This window comes from Cupressus sempervirens, chromosome 10 (genome assembly GCF_028749045.1).
Source record: "Cupressus sempervirens isolate cs-2001-9-10 chromosome 10, ASM2874904v1, whole genome shotgun sequence".
In the NCBI taxonomy this organism is placed as follows: domain Eukaryota; kingdom Viridiplantae; phylum Streptophyta; class Pinopsida; order Cupressales; family Cupressaceae; genus Cupressus; species Cupressus sempervirens.
The window spans coordinates 785,582,177-785,599,500 of NC_143127.1; positions in this window are offsets into that span (position 1 = coordinate 785,582,177).

Here is a 17,324-nt window from a genome sequence, read left to right on the forward strand (position 1 = left end):
GCATACTAAACTTAGTGAAAAATCTTTTATTAGGACATTTGGACCTTGAATAATTGATTCACCCCCGCTCTCAGTTATTCTAAAGAATTTATAATAGTTGCTCATAATCTCCTTCAAATTTTGGGGTGATAGTTGTGGTATTAGGATGACATTACCTATTATAAATATAAAAAAGTCAATTAATTTTGGTTTGGATTTAGTTGTGTATTTTTTGACCCAATAAGGCTATGTTAGCCACTTTTTCAACTTGGGTCAATGCTAGTCAAAATTCAAATTTTCATCAAATTTAGACATGTGATGTAATTAATGGTTGGTATATTTAATTGGTACAACAAAAAGTGCAAAATTGCTAAGGTTGCAAAATACAACATTTGCCATTTCTTGTCATTTTGTGAAGGTGAACAATCACCTTTGGTTTTCATCATGGAGATGAGTTCATGTAATGTGAAAGGACATATACCATGAAAAAATGTATGGGGAGAAGAATAATTGAGAGGTTAATGAAGATTTGGAATGAGACTTTAGTGGGAATCTGCATTGTACCATCTTGTAAGTTCATTATTTTACCTCTAAAAAAGAAAGTACAATTAGAGTTCATTATATATTCCATGGTGGCTAGAAAGACAAGAAAGAGATCCTAAAAATAACATTTAGTTAAATGAAAATGATTCCTCGATGTTGAAGTTGTTTGGATGGCAAAGGCAAACATACTCAAGCATGGAGTCACTCTTCAACAATTACCAACTTGAGGGACTTGTTTTCAAGGGGAGTATGGTCAAAGAGCATTGTTGATGTTCCTCATGATCTACTTAAAAATTTGGGGTGATATTTGGTATTAGGATTCTAGTACATGTTATAAATTTAATGGAGTTAGTTAATTTTGGTTTGGAGTTAGTTGTGCGAGTTTTGGACCCAATAAGGCTATGTTAGTCACTTGGTCAACCTCAATAAATTCCTATCAAAGGTTGCATCTCTATCAAATTTAGGTATATGATGTAATTCATGGTTTATTTATGTTATTTATACCCCTTTTTCATGGTTAGATGGGTATTTACTTGTTTGGGTTGGAATAATGCACAAAATGTTGCAAAAAGTGCAAAAATACAAAAATTGCAAAATACAACTTTTGTAATTTCTTGCCATTTTGTGAAGGTGAAAAATCACATTTTGTTTTAATCATGGATATTACTTCATGTAATTTGGAAGTACATATACCATGCATAAATTTATGGGGACAAGAGAATTTGTGAGGTTAATGAAGATTTGGAATGAGAGTTTAGTGGGAATTCATACTGTACTAACTTGTAAGTTCACTATTTTACTTTGCACAATTATTCATACTCGTTGGAATTAAATAAGGATGTTTTGTATTTAATTTATCCTAATTTTAATATATCTATCTTTTGGTCTATTGGATAGATTGTACTCTAATTAAATTATTGTATCCTTTATTTCCTTTTGGGTTGTTGCATAGGGATTAGTTTAAATGGGCTATCTCTCACTTTGAACCCTTTGTAACCATAGAGTTCCATGGAGATAAGGGAGAGAGTCCAATACTTCATATTCCTATATAATAAAACATATTTTTTCCTACCATCATCATGCCAGACTCTACAATCTAGGCTAGGCATTTGGGTATCTAACTAACTAGGGTTTGTTATTAGAACATTGCAGAAGAAAAGAGATGGTGTTGAATCACTATGGAAGATTTATTAAATATTCTATAGTGTATTCATACTATATATAAATATTTTATATGTAGGTATTGATTAAAAGTGCCGAAACATAGAACTTCTTGATTTTTAGGCCTAAAATCCTTAAACCTTGGGTTTTATGGATCAATGATATAGAAGAGGATTAAAGACCTAGTTCTTTGGAATCTTGTACAACTCTAAAATCAGTTCATGAATATATATTGTTCCTAGATGATTGGAAGAATTTGGAGTTATTGCTCAAAACCTCGACTAGGAAGGCTAACAATTTTAGGTCTCTTTTAGACCTACTTTATGTTTTATCATTGTGGGTATTTTCAATGTTACTTATAACCCTAGAATTGGTTGATTAAAAGTGGAATGGGATATTTTAATCCTTTGGAATACTCTTGGGGATTCTATGTTGAGAGATCCTAGGAAATGATTGTGTGGTTGCCTTGGAAGGTGAAGAGTCAATTTGGGGTTTGGTGAAGCTTAAGGATTGGCTATAGAAAAAGGTGAATTGGTTTTGATAATTGTGCTATTTGGAACTTGTACTAGAATTTCCTAATTAGCTTAGTCATAAGACAAGTCTTGGATCTAACACTTTTCTTTGGAGTTTGCCATAATTTCTTGTTAGCTTACCTTGTTAAATGCAAATCTACTTGCATCACTATTTCAAAGATGAGCTTTACACTCTTTCAAGACATCTCACAAAAAGATTATCCTGATGGAGTTAGTAAGGAAAATAATGACTATGCAATCATACCAATCTTCCTTGCACAGACTCGGTGTTGGGATTTCATCAAGAATTCCTTCGAAGATTTCCAATTATTCACTAATATAATACCTAAGACTAAGAACACAAAGTTTTTGCTTCAAAGGATTTCTTTGAAGAAAATCACATCATGGGATTACTTTTATTTTCTTGGCATAAATAATAAAATAAGAAAATCCTATATCCATGTTTTTCACCTTGAAGATATTTGGGTTTGATTTGTGTAATCATTGGATGGTACAATGTCGATTAACTCTAAAGTGAATTATGGACATCATACTTAAAGAGATACTTGTAGAGATTGAAGACAATGATCAAATTTTGTATCCTAAATACAAAGATCATCATGTGGAAAAGCTACCTATTCCATCACCATCAATTCATTAAAGGAGTGTGTTTCCATATGGGATCATTTTTAACCTAATCTTGCCAATACAAATATCTAGTTGAAGAAAAGAGAGAAAAAACACATCAAAATCAAGGTTACGAGGGATTTTGATCTTGTTGTTCCAATTAGTTTCAGGGTCAAAATAAGAGGTGACCAAAAGGATTACACAAAATCTTCAATAATGAACCTCCCTAAGCTTACCATCAAGAGTGACAAGGAAAAGGAACATGTGCTTGAGGTAAAGTCTATACAATCTCAAAAGATTGAAATTGACCTAAAAGATGATGAACTTCCTTCACCATCAAGGAAATCCTTTCCAAGGGTACCTAATCCTCTAAAAGTGTCAATAGCCACTGTTCTTCCCAATTTTCACCAACCTTAGATAAATCATTAGATTCTCTTGTAGGCAACCAACCATAGATATATTTCCTTCTGAGACAACATAATTTTATGCAGATTTAACTTTGATCACACCATATATCCCCATTTCCTCAATTTCAGCTATAGCTATAATAATGGAGCATTATCACATCTTTGGAAGTGTGTTTGATTCTCACACCATGTCTATTCTTAGTGTTGTGGTTTTATTAATTAAATTAATGGATATGCCATATGCATAGTTTGAGAAGTTCAAGGAAAAGGTCATATAGTAACCCAACTCCAATGGTAATCATGGTCAAAACCCCAACTATTGTGACCAGAGTTGCAAAATTGATTTGATGTCCACTTTGGTTACCACTAATGTAGTAGGGTGTTCCTCCTTGGCTCATGTGGCTTACTCAAATGAGGGAAAATGATTAACTTCCACCTGAGGACCATGATTCCAACATGGTTACAAAGGCTATGGTTCCTAAGACTAGAAAGGAAAAAGTGGTGTCAAGGATCTTAGTTGGTGATGATAACTCTAAGTATGTAGAGGTAGATGAGCTTCTCATTGAAAAATCAATAGAGGAGATGAAAACTATTCATTAAAAGTTCACTACAATTGAACTTGGTAAATAGTATCACTTGGCATATCACTAAGATGTACATGATGCTTTCAACTTCATCATGCAAAAAGAATGGAAAGTTCTAGGAAATGAAAATGATGCAAGAAAGGAGGGTGGTAGAACACCTCCTAGATACCCTAGCTTATAGTTACACATGAAACCCCAAAATGCAAGATATTACAAGGTATTATAGAGGAACCAATGCAACAATGAACATATAATCTTCATTGAACATACCAAGCATAAGGCCTACTTGGTTCTAACCATATAAATCCAAATTACAATCAACCAAATTACGAGCTTAGGTTTACAAGGCCAACTTTATTATTTTCCTTTTATCTAACTTCATTGTACTTTTCTTAATCCTAGATTCCTACTGTTATAGCCAACAAAACCACAAGTTGGCATGTAAGGAAAATTATTACAAATTATAGGTCATGCCCTAAAGGAGAAATGAAAGACCTTTCAAATAAGAAAATTAACTTCCTTGGGGACAAGGATAAATCTACACGTGTCTCATTAAGGGAATCCAAAGTGTGCAAAATGCAAAGAAGCCATAGGAAATTGTGTTGAAGCCAAACGTACACATTACTTGAGCTGCAAGGAAATCAACATGCCTAAAACAAAGAGAAGGATAAATCTCACAAATAATTGAATTGAGTTCTTTTCTCTTAAACATATGATCCATGATAGGTCCACATTAAGTATTTGATTGTGCAGAAGGAGAAACTATGAACGGCAATGACCATTCTCCAAAATAAACATGTACAAAATAAAGGAAATATTTTTGGTGATGCAACATTGCCAATGTACTCTAGATGCTCCTACATCAGACACATGGGGTAAAAAAGAACTAATGTCCACATCAAGAAACCCTGATGCTTTGAGAAGCTTCATAAAGATCCAACTCAATCTCTATGATTTAAGATCTACCTTCAATAGGTCTATTTCTACACTGAACCAAATACTCTTTGTACTCTCTTTCTCTAGTACTCTTACTAATTCTGGTATGCAAAATATTTTTAATTCCTCCTATCTTCTTCTTAGGATAATCAGGTTTATCAACTTCTTCTTCATCTGACTCATGATACTCAAAGATTTTTGAAATATTGAACACAGATGAAATATTGATATCCTCACACAATTCAACTTCAGAATCTTCTTTAAGATCTTACAAGGACCAAACTTCTTCATCTTCATCTTACTATAGGTGCTAATTGGAAATTTATTTTTCTTCAAACCATTACCTCATCTCCAACTCGGAAATTCTCATGTCTTCTTTGCTTATCTTCCTTGTCTTTATACCCTTAATTATTGTCATGTAGATTAATTTTAACTTCTTTATGCAAATTATTTACAAGCAACAAATTCCTCAGCTTCAACACTATTCTTTCTCTCACAATCCAATTTCCTTAATTTTGTATTTCCTTTAAGACTCATGCCATTTACAATTTAAAAGGAGTCTTCTTAGTAATTTTATTCACAAACTTTTTATATGTAGACTCAACTTGTACCAAAATCAAATCTCAGTTACTAGGGTTGTCTCTGATCAAACATCTCAAAAGGTTACCCAAACTTTTGTTCACAACATCCATTTATCCTTTAGTCTATGGATTAAACGTAGAACTAAACTTAAGATTAGTATTCAACTTCCTCCAAAGTGTCCTCCAAAAATAACCAGTAAATTTAGTATCTTTGTCTACAATAATAGTCTTAGGCAATCCATGAGTCTCACAATCTCTCTGAAAAATAATCTGCTATGTGTATTGCATCTGATGTCTTTTTACAAGGAATGAAATGTGTCATTTTAGAAAATCTGTTAACCACTACAAAAATGGAATCAATACCTCTTTAAGTTCTAGGTAGTCCCAAAATAAAATCCATACTGATGCCATCCCAAGGTCTTCAAGGAAGAGGAAAAGGTGTGTACAAACCAACATTCTGACTACTTCCTTTAGAAACTTGACATATTTTGCGATTCTTCACCATCTTTTGAACATATTTACATATATGCGGCCAGATCTATCTTTCTAAAATCATTTCCACTATTTTGTTAATCTCAAATATCCTACAAGTCCACCACTATGTTTCTCTTTAATAATGTTCTCTCTCACAGATCCTCTAGGTATGCATAGACGAACTCCTTTAAAAAAACATTTCCTCTTAATGAAATAATCGACCCACTTGTCTTGTTCATTAGTCACAGAGCTCTTACAAGCTTTCCAAGGTTCTGCAAAATCAAGATCAACCTCATACAAGTTTTTCAAATCCTCAAAACCAAACACTTCAACTCTCATCATAGCCAACAAAATTCTTCTTCTACTCAAAGGATCCACCATCCTATTATATTTTCCACTCTCATGTTTCAATACAAAAGAAAATTTTTGCATATACTCAACCCACTTCATATGTCTCTGATTCATCTTATTCTAAGTTCCTAAATATTGTAAAGCCTTATGACTAGTGTATAGCACAAATTCACTACGCATAAAATCATGTCTCTATTTATTCAAAGCTTGAATAATTGCATAAAATTCTTGATCATAGATCAAATATTTTCTTTTGTCATATTCAATTTCTCACTGTAAAAATTTTATGCTTACCTTCTTGACTCAAAACAACACCAATGGCATTACCCCTAGCATCATCGTCAACTTGAAAAACTTTGTTAAAATCAGGTAAAGAAGGCACATGTATTTCAACAAACTTTTCCTTCAATGTTTCAAAGCTTATATTTTCTCCATATGTTAAATCCTATCTATCACCCCTCATAGTTTCAGTCATAGCATTACAAATAGAGCTGAAATTTATGATAAATTTTCTTTAGAAACTTGCCAATCCATGAAATGATTTGACTTCTCCAACATTCCTAGGTGTGGGCCAATCAATAATAGCTTTTAGCTTTTTAGGATCCATCTTCAAAACCATAAGAAAAAATTACAAAACAAAGATACATAAGTTCCTTCTTCATAAAAGAATATTTCTTCACGTTTATTAAAAACTTCTCTTCCTGTAACCTCTCTAAAACTTGTCTGATATGCTCAGGGTGTTCTTCTCTAGTATTATTATAGATTAGTATATCATCAAGGTATATAATCACAAAATTACCCAAGAATTTCTTGAAAACTTCATCCATTAGCCTCATAAAAGTATTAGGTGCATTAGTTAATTCAAAAGGCAACACCAACCACTCATACTGGCCTTCATTAGTCTTAAAAGAAGTCTTCCATTCATCACCTTGTTTGATTCTAATATGATTATAGCCACTTTTCAAATCAATCTTTGTAAAATATTTTTGTCCACTCAATCTATCCATAATGTCATCTATCCTAGGCAAAGGAAACCTACACTCCACTGTAATCTTGTTTATAGCTCTAGAATCCATGCACATTCCTCATTTTCCATTCTCCACTCTTTTTAGGTACTACACAAAGACTCAAAATTTCTCTTATCGAACCTTTCTTAAGAAATTCTTCCACTTGTCTATTCAATTCCTTATTTTTCAACAAGTGTAAGTCTATGTGGTGATTTATTAGGAAAACTAGCTCTAGGTATCAAATCCATATATAGCCTATACTTCTCACAGGAGGTAATCGATCATGAACATTATAAAAAATAATATCTTGAAATTCAGCCAAAAAATATTTGAACTTGGGTTCATGTTCAAGTTCATATTATTTTGTAGTCTTTCTAGGGATGAAAGAAAAAAAAACATTTTGTTTCTTCATATCTTTCACAAACTGATTTCCCTTAACCAAAAAAACCATTACATAAGTAAACTAATTATCCTCAAATTCCTCAACCAAAGGCAAAAATATTTGTTTCTTCCCGTAAGCCCAAATAATATACATATTCAATCTACCATCATGCAAAGCTTTCTTATCATATTGCCAAGGTCTTCCCAAAAGTTTATGACAACAATCCATAGGCATGTTATCACACAAAACTTCATCAAAGTAATTCCCAATCTTAAATTTATAATACATTGTTCATTTACCAACAATTTATGTTCATCCTTCATCCAAGAGGGTTAGGGTGCTCCAACCTCTACAATTTCAACTTAGTCACCAATTCCTTAGATGCCAAATTCTTAGAAATGCTGCTATCAATAATCACTTTGTAACATTTACCTTAAATCTTACATTTGGTCTTAAAAAGACTTTTCCTCAAACCAAGTTCATTATCCAACTGCTTGTTCCACAAAGTTCTTCTCATCACTAGGTTCTCTCCTTTCCCAGGTTCATTAGGTTCATCAAAAAATTCTTCTTGAATCAAGCATTTCTAATACTACTTCCAAATTTTCTACAAGAAAATCTACATTAGCGCTATGTCCTTCCCTACACTTAAAACAAGATCCCTTAAACCAAGATCTATTTTCTCTCTTTCCATTACTGTTATTCTTAGAGTAACTACTATAATTACCTCTAGTGTAGTTACCTCTTTCTCTGCTTCCAATGTCTTCTTTCCATTCATATTTACCTTTTTTATTTTCAGATCTACTACTTTCTCCGTAAGATCTTCCTCTACTATGCTAAAATCTTCCACTTGTTGCTCATTGTCTGCTCTCTTTCATCTTTGTTATGATTTCTTTAGCTCTCGGAGCATACAAATATGCTTCTTTAACACTTTCCATCTTTACAAAACTAATATCATCCTATATAGAAGATCTTAAACTGTTTGAGCAATACAAATCCACAAAATGTGAAGAACACCTACATGCAAGAACCTATCATAGAGAAGAAAAGACAAAGAAGAGGCAATGGTTTTGCTCTAAAAATATGGGAAATTATATTATCATATTGAAAAGATGAATGAAATTTGCAATGGACCAATCCTTATAGAAGGAGATCATAAAACCTAAAAGCGAAACCCTAAGAGATAAATGACATTTAATAATTACAATTTAATTATTAAATAGAAATGCAAGTGCATAAAGGAAAATCTTATGAAGGGAGTAAAGGTAATTTAATAAATGAAATGAAATTAACCTTTTACTCTAACACCTCCTTAAAATGAGCAACAATGCAACTACAAACAATGCATGAAAAAGCAAGAAAACTACAATGTTGAAAGAAAACTTGGGTCTCTAAAACAAGGCCAAATGAGATACCCAATCACAACCAAATGGGAAAACCACGTGAGAAAAACCCTACTCCAAAAAGAGATAGAAATAAAAAGTACAAATGATATGTCTCAAGAGACTCTCTTAAAACCATAAGTACAATAAAACCCCCCATGATAGAGGCTTAGGACTCCATAGCTCCCCCAAAATGGTAGAACTCATGTGTCAATGAACATAATGATGTGACTCCAATTTGAAAGAAACAAAGGCATTAGACAAGGAGGGTGAAACCCCTAAATGTAAGGTAAAGCTAAAAGACATAGATCCTAAGAGGAGAATTATTTCCTTTGATATATCCTCAACAATTATAGTAGGTGGCTCGATGAATCGAGCTGCAATGGTAGGAAATGTTGAAGAGTAATCTTGCACAATAGATGGAATCTAAATAGGAGGTGGAGGTGAAGAAGTCAAAATACTAGTGTTAGGAACAATACATAAGTTCAAGTGACCTAACTTCACCTCAATAGTCTCTCGTGAACAAGGAGAGTGAGTCTCTAATAGTGGAGATGGTGGACAAAAATGAGAGAAAGAGTATAAGTGAGAATAATGGTAAAAAAATCTCAGTAGAAACAATATTGTCTACCCCACTATCTCTGATGTGCACTGAATCTTGTGTAAACTCAACTATCTTCCTTGTTCCACTATGTGTAATCTAATAAATAAAGAAGGTTAGAGGACAAAGATGGAACGCATAGTACATCATGAAATGTACCATCATCAATGTGTGTCAATAGAACCTTTCCCACATATAGTAATAACAATATTGTTTCCCATTAAAATGTGTGGAGTAGGAGAAGCGTCAAAAGAAGAGAAAAAATCTTGAGAAGATACCATATGGTGTGAAGCATCTGAATCTAGTAACCATCTAGAAGAATGTGGAGTAGTAGTTACACATAGTACATGACCCTTTCCTATATCTTTACCATATGACTAAAATGATGATGATGAAGAAGATATGTGAGAAGTAGAAGGAATATCAATGTTTCTCTTCTGAAGGAGAGCTATCAAATCTTAAACCTGTTTGGCATAACCATCTAACTTCTTCTCATAGCAATGTGACTCATCATAATTGGGTTTATTAAAATAAGCACACTTCAACCTTGCAATAAATATCTATGTTGTTTGAACTTCATCAAGAAGTCCTTAATGGAAGAAAAATAATCTAGTACAAGAGAGGTAATCTTTGTCTCAATCTGAAGTGCCTTGAACTCATTCATTATACGAAACAAGCCATCAAGCTTGGTCCACATAGGTAAAGGGGTATTACACCCATCAAGATGAAATTATAGACTGTCAGATACCTGTAAAGAAATCAACCCCATTGCCTCATCCATCTTTTTTATGTGTTTCATGACCTCAAAAGGCCTCTGTAAAACTGGTTGCACTGTGTCTAAACAAGACCACAACCCTTTTGATCAAAGAAGTTGTGTCATCAAGGACTTTCATGTGTGCTAGTTATGAGGGGTAAGAAGTTCTAGACAAAAATAGGTCTCGACAATTGTTTTAGAAGGTATTGAATTGTTTTTTGAAAAAGTTCTGGTTTACTAATGTAAATAACAGAAACAATAATACAAAACACTTTCCACAATGCAAAAAACTAAACCCCAACTACTAGAAGGAATGCGTATACAAGAAAAAAATGAAAAAGATTCATTTTGAGAATCACATGTATCTTTGAGAAATACTAATGAAAATAATAGAGAATTTGGATAGTGCTCAAGAAGAGCTTTTTGATGCTTCTTTCGAATTGAAAAAAAAAGCTAAAATGAGCAAGTTATGTCCCTAGAAAGATAGAAAGCATCATCTGCCTTCAAATGAAAAATAGGTACCCAACTGGAAAAAATCCAAAAAAATACCTTGACCATCATATCCATCTTGGAATAATCTTTTTGATGCCTTTTTTCAAATCCAAAAAATGCCTCAGTATGCTCAAGTGAGAGCCAAAAAAATGCCAAGGCCTCCGTATAGAAAAAAAAATTCAAACCCCAACAAAAATTGAAAAAGAGCTTAAAGATTAGCTCTCATTCCCTTATGTGACCGCAGGCTGGGCAGTGGTGGCCGAGAGGCGATGGCACGATGGCTCAGCTGGCAGAGGTGACAACACAGTGGCAGAGTGGGAAAAGGTGGTAGAGTGGTGGAGATCGGGCACAGGTGGTGAGAATGACGATGCCACTGGTGGAGGAGTGGCATGACTCTGACTGCAGGCAATGTTTACACTAACTGCTGCAATTAAGAGAACCGCAATCACATGATTAGTAAACTATCATGGTGGGTTTAACCACTGCGCAATTCAAAACCACAAATTTTTATTTTAAAAAAATAAAAATATTCCACATGCCTCAAATTGTGTGTTAGTGGCCATATGACCTTGGTATGCAATTTTTTTTTCCTCTCTAGTCAACATTATCCAAAATTGACAAATTTTATATGAAAATAGGGGTTTTGACATCTTGTGAATCCATCTGTGAGGTCTGTTTGGCCTCAAAGTGCTCCAAATATTAGAGACCCCCCTATTTTCACAAAAAATACCTATAAAAGCCAAATCTATTCTGTCAAAGCCTCATTCCTCCTTTTTCTCCAAATAAGAACAAGTTAGGCTCTGATACCATGAAGGATTTGAGAAATAAAAATGCACAAAACCCAAAGAACACATGCATGCAAGAACCTGTCACAGATAAGAAAAGACAAAGAAGAGGCAAAGGTTTTACTCTAAAAATATAGAAAATTATATTATTAGACTGAAAATATGAATAAATTTTACAATTGATCAATCCTTATAGAAAGAGATTGTAAAACCTAAAAGAGAAACCCTAAGAGGTAAATGGCATTTAATAATTACTATTTAATTATTAAATGGAAATTCAAGTGCATAAAGGGAAGTCTTAAGAAGGGAGTAAAGGTAATTTAATAAATGAAATTAAATTAACCTTTTCCTCTAACATAAACCATTCAAGTATCTAGCATCTTTCTCAACCTCATCATCAATATGTTTAGATCTAATGTCCAGCTTATAGAATTCTTTTGTATAATCTTTCACAACCATATCTTTCCATCTCAAAATTTTAATTCTTCTTAACAAATTAACTTGATAATCAACATGAAGGAACTTATTTTTTTAACGTACCATTCTTGATCTTTTCATTTCCTCTTTTTTGTCTATCTGTTTGTAGATGTTCCCACCAAATAGATGCATGTCCTTTCTATTGTTCAATTGTGGTTCTCACTTTCCTATCATCGAGGATACTATCACAATCAAAATAATTTTCAATCTCTGAGATCCAACCTAATAAAGAATCAATATCAAGTATTCCACTATAAGTAGAAAGTTTTAAAAAAGGTATCACATTTCCTCTATTCAAAGCTCTCAAGATTATTTCTTCATCTTGTTCCACCTCAGGTTCAGGACTCACTACTGCTACTACTTCATCTTCATCACTAACATCCTCAATATGTACTCATCTTCAATGGGATGTTTCAATAGCTTCAAGTCTAGCTGCAACCTATTTCAACATATCCATAATAACATTATCTACATTTCCTCTACCTCAATCCATTTTGATAATAACTTTTACAAGAATCATAATCTTTGGTAGTTATAGGTCAAAAACTAGTTCTACAACCTACAATGGATCTCCAATCAAGTTCCACATGATCCAAAACTTTTCCAAGAAAGAGAATTGCTTTGACATCAACTTACAAAAGGAAACAGGGTGGTAAAACACATCCTATTGACCCTTGCTTAGAATTACACACAAAATTCCCAAATTGCAACAAATCACAAGGTATTATAGAAGTACCAATGCAACAATGAGCATATAATATTCATTCAACATGTCAGGCATAAGGCCTACCTAGTTGCAACAAATCCAAATTACAATCAACGAGATTAAGAGCTTAGGCTTACAAAGCCAACTTTAGTATTTTCCTTCTATCTGACCTCATTCTAATTTTCCTAGCCCTAGATTCCTACTTTTTTAACCAAAAAAATCACAAGTCGTCTTGTCAGGAAAATTATTAGAAATGATAGCTCTTGCCCAAAGGATAAATCAAAGACCTTTCATATAAGAAAATTAACATTCACAAGGACAAGGATAGGTTCACACATGTCTCATCAAGGGAATTTGAAGTGCACGAAATGCCAAGAAGCCAAAGGAAACTATGATGAAGCACAAGCTACATGTTACTCAAGCTACTAGGAAATCAACATGCTTCAAACAAAGAGAAGGATAACTCCTGTAGACAATGGAATTAAATTCTATGCTCTTAGACACATGATCCACAATAGGTCAACATTAAGTAGTTGACTGCACAAAAGGAGAAACCATGAACAACAATGGCCATTCTCCAAACAACAATGTGTACAAAAGAAAGGAAATCTTGTTGGTGATGCAAGATTTCAAAAGTACCCAAGATACTCCTGCATCAGAAAAACATTCTCAAAGAGGAGAATGCTAGATTGTATGACATCATTGAGAAGATGAAGGCTTCTTCCCTAATTATTGATTCTTTAGAACACACAATGTGGATCGAGATGAAAGATAAGACTATGGCTAATTGGCATGATTGCCTAATATCTCAAGGATTGGATGTGATCAATGATAGTTTCAAAATACCAAGGCATGTGAGATATATTTCAGTCAGGTTGAAGATGATTCTTGCTTGTTTTCATGAACAACTCAAATCTCTCAAGGTGGGATTGAATGTATGAAATACAATGAATGAGATTGACTTAAATTTTTAGCATGATTGTGGAATTTTCTCTTTAGTGGAGATGTATTACAATACCTTCCATCTTATAAGCAACAAGGAAAAGGTATTGCAGAGCCTAGTGATTGAAAGTGAGGCAACGATAAAATATTTGGAAGAACAAGAGAACATGATAAGAAACAATTTTCACTAGCTAACATGTACAATAATTGTTGGAAGCGAAGCACTTACCGATGGGGAAGTCTTCATAAAAGAGTTTGAGAAGGTGATTTTCCTACAACTTGGGGTAGAAAACATTGATTTTGGAGAGACCGATGCTCTCTCAAGATATAGATTTTCACTCCACTATCTAAATGATAAATTAAATGATTGTTGCAGTGTTATTTTAGAGAATAAAACTATTATTTGCAAGTTGTCAGTGGTTGCTAAAAAATAGAAAAACCAGATGGAACAATTCTATAAGGATGATTGCATAAGTTCAAAAAATTCAGGACACATTTGAAGATCTCTTCTAAGTGCCTTGGGGCACTTCTTTCTCATATTTTTTAGGAGTGGAAGTAGTTTATGACAAATTACATAAAGAAGAAATGCATTTTGTAAATACATGAAACATGCACATGTATACAGGCTTCTTGTAATCAAATTGTAACTACATTAGGCATGCAACTTTGAACAAATTAAAGTAAGTTAGGAGTTTGATAGAAGATAAGTCAAGGTGGTCAAGGGTTTTCCCTTTGTTCTTCACATTTCTCTCTCTTTGTTTCCTATATTAAGGAAAGAGCTCACTGTAAATAAGGATCTTTAGTTTTATTCAAGGAGACTATGTTGAAGTTGCTTGTAACTTGAAAACATTGTATTTCTAGATTTTTTTTGAATTGAATAGAAGAAGTAGGTATTCTTAACTTCTGTGTTGTAAAGCTTGAAATTGATCTTTCTATTCTTATGTTGCATTGATCGATTTATCTTATATTAAAATTTTAGTTTATTCATGTGAAATATTTGAGTGTTTGGTTTAGTTTCTTGAAGACTTTGAGCTTCTAGAAACAAAATTGTTATAGTTAGTGGTTATAAAAACTTGAAGTTAAAATAATTTGTACTTTAATTTAGAGTATATTATTTCAATTTGTATAGCTGGCAAGAGACTTTGTGCCTTGTTATCTATTTGATTTCCTTATCAAAACATATTTAATTGTAAGAGACTTTGGGCTCTTATTGCTAATGAATCAAATATGATTATAATTTCTATCTTAGGAGTTATTCTTAAATCAACTAATGAGCCACTACTATTACTGTAGAAGTCGGTACCTTTTATCTCACTATACTATTGCCCAAAGTCCCAATTTTGTAAGTTGTAATCTTTAGTGACTTACAATTAGCCAAAAATAAGGAAAAAACATTGATAGCTTACTCTTTTAGTTTATATTGCAACAAATAAAAAAGAGAACTTTGTTACATTCTTCTTTTGTTTCTTATTGCAAAATTCAAATATTTAAATTTATACATACAAACTCAATGTTTAAAAAGAAATAGTATCAATCAAGCTATAAAATATTTTCAATGTAGAAAGAGGAAGATTTTGTTTGTAATCATTTAGCTTGCATGCTAGTTCTCGACACTGGGTAAAAGCATGAACATGTATCACATTTTATAAAGAAAAAAGGATCTCAAAATTGAAGCTATTCAACTTTAACAACATAAAATTGACATTTCTGTTTAGAATTTGAAGATGATGTAAACTGATTAAATGTGTAAAATTGGATGAAGTTTGTCTATATTTTTTTTTTTAATAATTTCGAGAAATATTTTTATATTTTGATTTTTTTAAATCCATTTTTGTAATTTTAAAAAAAAATGTTAAAAATTAAGAGTTTTATTCCTGCAAAACAAATAAATGCAAATGATCATATTTTGCTCTAATTTTTTAATATGTTATAGTTGACATGTATATCTAATGGACAAAAAATGATATTTTGATTTTTGATGTATATTTTTAAAGTTATAAGTGTTCAAAGTTGAACTTATCATAAATTGATAAAAACTTTCTTGCCAAACTTTTCCTAACAAATCTACATATTTTTGAAAACGAGTTGCATATTCTTGAAGAGAACTCTCCTCTAGAGGTATAGATAAAGTTTTAATTTTTTTAACATGATTTACTTTTTTTTTTTGAAATGAAATATTCTTGAATCTTAATATACCTACTTGTAATATATTAAAAGTATAACATATTATAACTACTCAAAATACTATAAATTTATATGACCATAATCTTGATTCTGGGATCTACAAAAGGGTATTTGTAGTTTTTGAGGAAACTTATTTTTTAATGGAGAAATTAGCCTCACAAGTGAGAAGTTTTAAAAAGCTCTATTTTTTGCTTGTGTGGATGCCACATAGACAATTTTAGCTGAAACACAAGGTGACTTTTTATATCCACTTATGTGACCTCATATAAGAGACACACTTTTATTCATTAATTTTCTAATAACTGTTTTGACCAAAAGTGTTACGACCGAAATCATTTCGGTTGATTTCAGTCATAACCATTTTGTCACCTTTGCACCACATCGATGCCACTTGCACCACATGAGTTTGGCTGTAACTCTTTCGGCCATAACCATTTCGGTTGAAACCTCATCGGATATCCTCAAGGGTGACACAACTTTGTGCTTTTACCCCACTACAATACTTCGACACTCTTTAACACTTTTGACCCAAAATTTCTTATTGCATCTCCAATGTCATATGGTAATTTCATAATTAAACACATCAAGGTTTTGTGATTTTTTCCTGTCAATGTTGATTTTAGGGTATTTACTAGTTTATTGCATTTTATAATTTTCAATTGCTTGATAAATCATAAAAAGTGTGTTGGAAGTCATTTACCGAAAAATATCAATATCTTTTGGAATAAATCATAGCACATGCCAACTCCTAATTAATCACACATAATTCTAATTGTTTCCATTATTTTCTCCTATGCTATAAATATATTAGTAGTCAACAATAGTTTCAAAGTGGTTGAACTAACCTAAAATTGTAATATTCCAATATTCTACTAGTGTCTTGCATTATAATTATTTATTAATTGTTTTATAAACCTCATAAAACATGTTTAAAGTTGTTGACCTAAAAATGTAGTACACCAACGTCCCCCCTTATTATATTAATTTGAACAAGAGTGGAACATTACAAGGGGTTTGAACCTTAGCCTTCTAAAGACTTTGATGAAACACTTCACCAATCCTCCTCACTTACCTTAGAAACACTGAACTAGCTACATCACTTGATCTTTTGCTTTCCTTACTTATCTGACAAACACTAATTTGACTACATCAATGGATATTTTGACTGTAGAGTTTGAGACCATGTGTGAAATATGATTGTTCTGACCTCCCATGCACAATGAGACACATTTTCTCTAAATCTCACATCTCTTCTGAGGGTGTTTAATGCCTCCTCCAATGTTGCACATAAAATGTCTTTCCTTTGAAAGTTGACATTTCATTTACTGTATCTAATATATCATCCAGTGTTGTAGAAATGATCTCTCATTTGTTACACAAATCAGCAACCAATGTTTGCATATGAGATGTCTTTTCTCTGTAAGTCCACATCTCCTCCAAGTGTGTCTAACGCCACCTCAAGT